Source organism: Lotus japonicus, chromosome 2 (genome assembly GCF_012489685.1).
Source record: "Lotus japonicus ecotype B-129 chromosome 2, LjGifu_v1.2".
Taxonomy (NCBI): domain Eukaryota; kingdom Viridiplantae; phylum Streptophyta; class Magnoliopsida; order Fabales; family Fabaceae; genus Lotus; species Lotus japonicus.
This window is the reverse complement of record NC_080042.1, coordinates 57,428-67,646: the sequence shown is the minus strand read 5'-3', so window position 1 is coordinate 67,646 and position 10,219 is coordinate 57,428.

Sequence of the window (10,219 nt, the reverse complement as noted above, 5' to 3'; positions counted from 1 at the left end):
TGTTGTTGCTGATGCATTGAGCAGGAAAATGCATATCTCGTCAATGATGGTGAAGGAGCTACAACTGCTAGAACAATTCCGAGATTTGAGTTTGGACGTAAGAGTATCCGAGGGAGAACTGAGGTTCGGGATGATCAGGATTACCAATGGATTGATGGAAGAAATCCGAGACCAACAGTTACAAGATGAATTTTTACTCGGAAAAAGGAATTTGGTAATTCAGGGTAAGGACCCGGAATTCAAGGTAGGAAGTGACAATATCCTACGGTGTAAGGGTAGAGTTTGCGTACCCAACAACCCTGACTTAAGGAGGTTGATACTGGACGAAGGTCACAAAAGTAAGCTGAGCATTCACCCTGGAATGAAAAAGATGCACCAGGACTTGAAGGTGAATTTTTGGTGGCCAGGAATGAAAAGACAAGTGGCAGAATATGTAGCTGCATGTTTAACCTGTCAAAAGGCGAAGGTGGAACATCAGAAATCTGCGGGTATGCTACAAAGCTTGGATGTACCTCAATGGAAATGGGATAGCATATCGATGGATTTTGTCGTGGCATTACCAAGAACTCAAAGAGGATATGACTCGATTTGGGTAATCGTGGATCGACTGACTAAGTCGGCTCATTTCATACCTGTGAGAACTACGTACAACGTGGATAAGCTATCAGAGATTTATATAGCTGAGATTGTGCGACTTCATGGAGTGCCAACAAGTATCGTTTCCGATAGAGACCCGAAGTTTACTTCACATCTGTGGGGAGCTCTTCATGAGGCTTTGGGAACGAGGCTGAGATTAAGCTCTGCTTATCATCCACAGACTGATGGGCAAACTGAGAGAACTATCCAATCATTGGAGGATTTGCTACGAGCTTGCGTGTTAGACAATAAGGGCAGTTGGGACACCCTATTGCCACTGATTGAATTCACATATAACAACAGTTTTCATACGACCATAGGTATGGCACCGTATGAGGCATTGTATGGCCGCAAGTGTAGAACACCTTTATGTTGGTATCAAGATGGAGAGAATTTGTTAGTAGGACCGGAACTTCTGCAACAGACAACTGAGAAGATTAAACAGATCAGGGAGAAGATGAAGGCTTCTCAGAGTAGACAGAAGAGCTATGCAGATCAAAGGCGCAGAACCCTGGAATTCGAAGAAGGAGATCATGTGTTCCTGCGAGTTACCCAGACTACAGGAGTTGGTCGAGCAATCAAGTCAAGAAAGCTGACGCCAAAGTTCATTGGACCTTATCAGATTACTCGTCGTGTAGGACCGGTAGCTTACCAGATCGCACTACCGCCTTTTCTATCAAACGTTCACGATGTATTCCATGTGTCACAACTGCGGAAGTATATTGCTGATCCGACGCACGTCATCGAGCTGGATGACATTGAGTTGAAGGATAACTTGTCTTTCGAGACACCGCCAATCAGCATTGGTGACACAAGGGTAAAGCAGTTGAGGGGTAAAGAGATCGAGTTAGTGAAGGTTATTTGGAACAAGGACACCGGCGATGCAACGTGGGAGCTGAAGGAGAAGATCAAGGAACAGTATCCAGAACTTTTTACTGACCCTTAAGTTTCGAGGTCGAAACTTTCTTTTTGGAGGGTAGTAATGTAAGGCCCAAGTTTTAACGCTTTGGATAAGTGAATAAAATAAAAAAGTTATTTGATTAAGATAAATTTGGGAAGGAAAGAGGTTCAGGAAAAGTCCAAGAATGTATCGAAAAACCGAAAGAGTTATAGCACGACTAACATACGCTTAATCCTAGGTCGAAGGTATTAGTGAATAGTTAATTTACGCTTTAGGACACGATGGAAACTAATTCCAAAAATCCTCAGAGAAATGTTAGAACTTCTCTTTTCCGTCCTTAAACAACTATTTCGATGCGAAATCCTGGAAAGTACGAACGTCAAATTCCAATTCTCGGAAGTTTGCCGAAACGGAATCCCTGATAGTTCGAAAAACCTAAGATCGACAGACGATGAAGACTTTTTCTATCCGGAAACTCAAATGAAGATTCCACCCGCGTTCTCCTACTTCTCTCATCATTCCTAATCTTCTTCAGAAGGAAGTTTTCTCATCCGACGATCACTGCAAAAAGTAGTTTTTCGGGATAAACCGACTTACACCGACCTATGCCGATTTTGGATCTTTTGGTTTAATTCCAAGGATCCTATTTTGAGTTCTGGAATTCTGTCGCCAGAACCTATCTTAGAATGCGCAGAGGAACGCGCAGGAAAAATCGGAATCGCAAAAAAATCATTTTTCCGTTTTTTCCAAAACCTATAAATAGCCTGAAAATTAGATTTTTGAGAAAAAAACCCATTTTCCCCCACCCCCAAAACCGCGAGTTCCTAGAGAGAGAGAGAGATCCGGATCTTCGTCGTTTCTTGCCCGTTTGCTTCACCGTTCGTCACTAATCGAAGACCTCGAGGTAGGTAATCTATACTCTCCTTCGAATCGTCGTTTCTGTCCATTTCTCCTGCGACTTTCTGAGTTCAAAATTTTGAGGTTTTTGAAAAACTGTTCAAATCAGCTGATTTCAGCGTCTAAACTTCTTCCCTGCATGCTCCTGAGCGTGTTCTGCGGATTAGATTTTGTCAAATGTCGACGAAATGCCGCCGGGATCAATTTCTACCCTAAATACCCATTTTTCGGCAAAGTCGCAACCTTTACGCTCTAATCTATCGACTTGGCTTAGTGCTAGTAGGATTTGTCGTCATAAACGTCGTTGGGGACGCCCCCATCCAATTTGTTTTTCAAAAATCCAATTTTGAAATTCTGAGCTAAAAATAATGACCAAACTGCCCCTATATCAGTTTTCGATCCGAAAATTTTTCCGAGCCTAGAACCGTCTTAGTTACGGCTTATGTTAACCTAGGAACCAAGTTTGATCGAAGAAAAATCGACCCTCCCAATTAAGGAAAGTGGCCGAGAGCTATATCAAGGGGGGAGGAGAATCCGATTTTTCGAAAACTTGTCTTAACGCGTTAGATTGTCGTACCAAGGAGGTAGTAGTGTACTGTGTAACCCTAGGACTCTTTGATTGCTGAGTTTCTGACTCTTGGTGTTGATTTCTGTGATTTTTGCTTAAGGTTCGTTTGAGGAGATTCCAAGAAATCAAGGAGAAGAGTTTGGAGAACATCTTGAGGAAGAAGCTGGAAGACCCACCGGTGAGGGCTACTCTCTGAATTACTAGATAATGCTTTAGGTGTCGACAAGTTCGACTTGATCTATGTGTTATGCACTTAATTGCTAAATGTCTGAATTGTTCTCTGAGGCTTCGGCCGACCTTGTTGAGTACTTGAGGCCATGATATTGTGTGCTAAATGATTCACATGCTATGTGCTACATGGTTAACTTAGGATGTGTTGGAATATGCTGTTTATGCTTTTGACTGAGCTGTTTTATTTATGCTATTCCACTTGTACCTGAGATTCTGAAGAGTGAGGTTTACGGGCAGGTCATGCCGAATTTTTATGAGATTTTGAGAGAGTTTTAAAAGGACGAACGGAGTTCGGACCTTGTCATGCTCCAATGGATCGAGACATTCTCAGGGAATTACTTGGGTTTATGGGAACTTTGAAACTCATAGGGAATACGATAAGACTAAAAAGAGCTATTTTTATAAAGAAAATTCATAAGATATTAAACAACCTCTAAACCTTTAAATAAAGATAACAATCTCGGATGCAAGCTTTGGATTGAAGTTTAGTTTTGGAAAACGAGAAGTGTCGTCGGATCCAAGTGTTGGGAAGATTTCGAGTTTTGGGTATGTTGATACTCATTCGCTCTGGGAGCAGTTTGTTTAGCCATCCAAGGGATGAGCTGAGAAGCTTCACGGAGGTGTGAGACCTTGTGAATGCGTGATACTCCACTGAGGCGTGAGACCTTGTGGAAAGCATGGATCTTCACTGAGGCGTGAGACCTCGTGAACAGCATGAAACTTCATTGAAGCGTGAGACTTCGTGCAAGTGTGTAAATTCACTGAGGCGTGAGACCTTGTGAAAGCATAAAACTTCACTGAAGCGTGAGACTTTGTGAATGTGTGAGACTCCACAGAAGCGAGAGACTTCGTGAGAGCATTGATGACTCGAAGAGTTGTCGTGAGTGGTTGCACTCTTTTGTTTATGATTAATTGTATTTTGTCGCAGAATCGACATTTACCTTAGGGTATTCTTTTAGAGACTTTAAGTTATCTAGAACACGTGGCGACGTGTCGGGTGAGGTCGGAGACGTTGTTTGGCTAATCACTTGCATTCATGCACTCATTTTGAGGTTAATACACGGCGTGATACCGGACCTCGGTGGATTCCAAAATGGTCATAAGACCCGGATTTCCATATTTAGGACACTACGGTGGTCCTCAGTAGCAGACGGAATGGCAGACCTACGGGTTCACTGCTGATCTGACTACTTTTGTGTGGTGTAAGAGACACGCGAGCAGGAAGGTACCCACCGTGGCTGGTGTTAGGGCCGCCTCGTTGATGTCCATCCTTCTTCCGGAATGCATTTTGTTACCCAGCATTGCATTTCATGCAACATACATGCTGACTTAGTTGCTGAGTGTGATTGGTAACTGTTTATCCTATTTTTGAGGCATGCTACTTGTTGTTATGGCTCTTTATATTCATTGTGATACATGCAACCCTAGGAAGCTATCCCAAAACTTATAAGCCTGAGAGGCGAGTATTTATTATCCTATAATTATATCTGGTTTTATTAATTATATAATTCTTTGGAGTTGACCCTCGCGTCTGCTGTGTGTGTTTGGGCGGACTACGCCATTTGTCAGATGAGTATGGGGGATTGGTTTACCATGGTCAGCCCGTCGGGGGGGACCAGGTACGAGATGCTTGACCAAGACGACCCAGGTGCATGGGTGGTCGATCCCGAGGGCCACCGTGCGACCTACACCGGTCGGATCATGGAGGACCGTGTCGACCGATTTGGACGCTTGACGGAGGGAGTGATGAGGAGGCACATAGTGAGCTTCAACCTGCCTCCAGGAGTACACTGTGGACCCGGCTTGGGAGTACCTCCACCGCCACCATCCCCTTCAGATGATGAGGACCCCTCTGAGGAGGTGCCAGTAGGTGGGGCTTCGACGGAGTCTAGTCCGTCTACTGCTGCTGCTGTCGTCGCGGATCTCGTTCCGGGCCCCGAGCCCGAGAGTCCAGTGCAGAAGCGCATTAGGGTGGACAGAGAGGGCAGTGTTGAGTACGTCGACCTAGTCGTCCTGGATGCAGATTCGGATGACGACCGCGCTAGCGTGTAGGATCGAGTGCTAGTGTGGGCTCCTCGGGTAGGGATAGTGTAGGAGTAGTGTCGATGCTCTGACCGTCATGCTTCCGTTTTTGGGGACAGGGTAGTTTTCCTACCGGTAGCTTTTGTGTGGTTTCCTATGGAGATCACAGAGAGCTGGTTGGATTTAGGGGGTCTTTTCTTAGGCCGCTGGGCCAACTTGCTCTCAGATTTTGTAGTTTAGTGTTGCGGACACAGTATCTTTATCTTGGACTGTACATATTGCCTTCGGGCGTTACTCTTTTCTGTCACCCGTCACTGGAGGTTACTCGTGACGTGGTAGTGTTTAGCGAGGCATGTATATATAGTTGTATAGTAGTTCCTTTTATCTTTTGTTGGGGAGTTTTATTGCTTTCTGTCTTTAGTTATATTGTCGAAAAAAAATAATTCACGTTTTTCCGCTTAAAGTATTTTCTTTTGGTTACTAAAGTGACGCCACCGAAATCGGGGTGTTACATATCCCACCAACCTTTGAGCTGGCCACAGAAACCAGCAACCAAGACTTCAACGATAAGAGATTCAGGACAATTGTTGGCGGTAACATAGGCAGTGGCTACCATAGTCATATTTTGGAGGATTTTGGTGATGCCATACTCGTTTTCACCATCAATATTCCATTCATAGACATTGTTGGCACTGAAGCTTTTTAAGTTTGAAGATTCTTCTAAAAGAAGATCAGGAGCAGTAGCTCTAGGATAGTAGAGCTTGGTTTCTTTTCTCCACTGATTCTTAGAATTGTGAATGATAGTATTGACCGGAATACTCTTGATAGATTGAACGTCAGATTGAATATCAGAATCAGACTCAACCTTACCATCTTCAATATTATTTAAAGAAGTAGAGGTATTACGAGTAGAAGTACGAGTTTTTGGAGGAGGAGGAGCAGTAATAGTGGGATTAGAAACTGCTTCCGGAGCAGGTTCCGGAGTCTCAGGAGGTTCCGGAGTCTCAGGAATAACTTGTTTGAGAAGCTGAAGTTGCTCTACCACTTTTTGGAGGAGCTCATTGTCAGATTCCTTTTTTGCTCGAAGAGTTTGAGCCGAGTGTTTGGAACGGCTATTGATTTGAAAAGGTTTGAAAAGGGGTTTCTCAAGTTGACATCCTTTAGGGATATCAAGATTAGAAGAGGAAGGTTCAATCTTGACCTTTTCTTTTCCTTTCCTGGAAGAGGAATCCTGCACTTGGGATTCTCCAAGAATTTGAAGATACTTATTGGTATAATTGGATTGTTCCATGAGGTCTTTGATGTCTTTACCAGTGACATCACCTTCTTCTTTCCTAGTCTTGAAGGGAGAAGCTAGGACAGGTGTAGATTGAGCTCCTTTAAGAAGGAAAGGAGTTTTAGGTGGCAGGTTAGAAAGGGTTTCTTTTCCATCTTTATGCTGCCATTTAACCATGTCAATTTGGAAGGGGTAAGATTTCCAATTCTTGTTGGCATAATCTTGAAACCATTCAAAAAAGAAGATGTTTTGCTGGGTTTTTTCAAGGAACCCGTAGAATTTTTCTTGGATCTTCTTTCTCTTTTCACCCTGATACTTTGCAAAGAACCATTTTCTTTGCTTAGTCCATCGGTCAGAGTAGAAATCTGCTTTGATACTTTCTTTGTCGATGACAAATTCAGTAGTGATAGCTCCAATGAAATCAGAAGTTTCTCCAGGGGTTTCTAGAGAAGAATACGTTGGAGATAAGTTGGATTGATGATCTTCATCACTCTTGTCATAGGTAGTCTTGACAGGAGTGGTATTGACATATCCAGCCAAATGGATAGTAGATCCGTCATGCGAGAGGGAAGGTCGAGCGCTGGACTCAGGCTGGTTCCTTCTAGTCATAGAAAAAGATCTTCTGGACATGGCAGATTGGAAATCATTTGAGGATGTCCTAATAGATCTAGGGATGGAGAAGGAATTTCTCCTATCAAAGATAAGATCTACTTGACCAGATTGGTGTTGGACGATTTCACGAAACTCAGGAGTTTCAACAGGTTGGGCTGGAGTAGCCTTTTCCAAAGACCATTTTTCTGGAAGGGTGATATCACTCCATTGGATGGTTTTGGGAACAATAACGTTTGCCTTATCATAATCTGTAAGGAAAAGAGTTGTTTCTCCGAATTTCTCACAATTGGTTCGCAAGAAATAAGATTTGATAGAGTTCATTACCTTGTATTGAACCCTGTAGATCAAAGAGATTGGTATGGAATCTTCTTTCATATCAAGGCAGTGAAGCTTGATATTTAGGAAGAGAACGTCAAGGATGTTTTTGTCTTCCAGACTGACAGTTAGATCTGGAAAGCAATTGAAAAAGATTGGTCCATTACTCAGGCTGGTTTCAACGGTTCCTAAGAGGGAGTCATGGAATTGATTATGTCTAATATCCCTAAGACAAAGAAGAACAGAGATGTCCAGAGACTTCCTAGTTAGGGGTTTGAGACCAACTTGAACACTACCTATGTGAAGATAGTTGAAGTTCTTGCTGATATGATCTTTGACGCTTTTCTCAGAAAGCAGATGGATTTCTTCATTATCAGATCTGAGCTTGTAGGTTTGCTCAACGGTTTTGATGATGAAGTCTGATCGTTTGAAAAAGGATCCGTTTGGTTTGTAGATCTCAGCATGAGAGATTTTAGGGATTTCCCAGTTGTCGAGATCTTGATTGATATCTTCAAAATGAATTTCTTCTTTGAAGACAGATTTGGATAATTGATTGGATTGATGAGGATGATCGATAGAAGAAGAAGAGGGTTGGGAAGATTTGAAAGAAAGCTTGGAGGAAAAAGAGCGAAGCATCATAAAAGACAAATCTTCCTCACCCGTAAGTATCATCGCCATCACCTGGTTCTATAGAAACAGATAAATAAATTAGAAATATAAGTTAGGTTCTGTGTTGTTCTTAATAGTTGAGCAGTATAGATCTGGATCAGACTTAAGCCACCACAAAAAGAAACTAAACAAGGACATTAAAAATATTCAAAACTTAACATATCATATCTGTAGTATGGCCAATATAGACTTACTGCCACACAGGGACTTACTGCCTTCAACGCCTCCGCTGCAGATATGATCATAAGTCTGAATAGAAATAATCCTGAGAGATCTTCAAAAGGGTTTTCATTTTAGTTTAGTTCAACGTGTGCTACCAGTCTAGATCCGTTACCATAGAGCTTAATTATGTAAGAACAAAGCAGAGAAACAACTTATATCTAACATAATTACCATGTTCCTACTTCCCCATCAGGCTCTGATACCAAGAGGGGGTCGTAGGAACATGGTAATTAGAGCCTGATGGGGAAGTAGGAACATGGTATCTTCGCCAATGTAGACAATAGTGAATTTGGAATAAGGATTGAAGATTTCGTTCATAATCCTTTGGAATTCAGAAGGCGCGTTCTTTAGCCCAAAAGGCATAACGTTCCACTCATACTGCCCAAAAGGAACAGTAAAAGCAGTTTTATACCTATCAGGATTATGTTAATCTGATACCAAGAGGGGGTCGGAAGCAGAAGGAGGGGGATGAGATGAGGATTAAGAAGAGAAGTAGGACGCCACCACGGAGGGGCTTCTAGCAGAAATTTAAAGTGCAGAAATTAAAAGACAGGAATTAAAACAGGAGGCTCAGCCTTCCATAAACAGAATAATAAAACTGGAGGAAATATATTATATAAACATAGGTTACAAAAACTGAAAGAAAAACTGAAAAGATTGAAGAAAGGAAAACTGAAAGAGAACTTACAGAAGGACTCTCAATGTTTTCTCTCTCTATAACTCTCTATCTAGGTTATGCCAAACTCTGATTTACAAAGCTCAGAAGATGCCTATTTAAAGAAAAATTTGGTCACTGTTTGAATAGTTCCGGTTGAATAGTTCCGGTAGACGGTACTATTTGACGGGCACTATTTGCTACAGTAAAAAGTTCTACTGTTGCTACAGTGGAATACAATAATTGAGATTGAATTATTACAAAACATAATGATAAAAGACGACAAAGCTTTAGCAGAGGTCATCTTCACTTGATTCCAGTGTTTCCGGGACAAGATTTGACCCGAAAGAAGATTGTGAGGAAGTTTTCTGCTGAGGGGCCTTTGAGGATGAGGCCTGCTCCTTTGGCTCTTTTTCTTTCAATAATTGCAGAGCTGTTTGGAGATTCTTCAGCAAGTCTTCTTCTGTTGAAGCTCCTGCAAGGGCCGCTGTGATGTGGGCCTTTTGATTGAGCAAGAGACTAGATTGCGGATTGGCATGCTTAAGGCACTTCTGGTTAGACTTAAACCACTGATTGACATTCTCCTTATGAGCTTTGGAAGCATCAAAGACCTTCCACCATTTGATTAAGGGTTGTTTGTGGAGAATTGGTTGGGCTTTTGTCTTGAGACCATAACGCCAGGCAAATACCCAAGAAAGGGAAAAGATTGTGTAAAAATTCAAACAATCAGGATAATTGTTTAAATCTTTATTCCAATGCTTTAAAAAATGATTGTAACCCTCAAGAACTTCAGAGGGAAAGATTTCCGTAGTAGGTCCAAAGAAATCCTACCAAGAGTGAAACCAATTTGGAAAAGAATATTTGTTGGACCATTTAAAATAAATGAGCCAAGAGTGTTTGAAATTCTGATTTTGTAGACCAAGGATTGTATTCTCCCAAGCTTTCATATAGTCCCAATAGTTGAAACCTACAGGGTCAAAGTTCTGAGAGAATTTTTTGTAACCATTTGGATTAGGTCCAAAGTCAGTGGGACGAAGGACACGGAGAATTTGGAGTGTAGAATGAGTGATAAGGGAGTTATCAGATTTATCCCTAAAGTGTTTGATTTCTACACTGTTTGTATCTATAAGGATAAACTCATAGAAAATTTGGGATTTGTTTGGGTGAATGGGATCAAGGTGATTTGGGAAGAGTTTAATGCCAATTTTGTTGGCA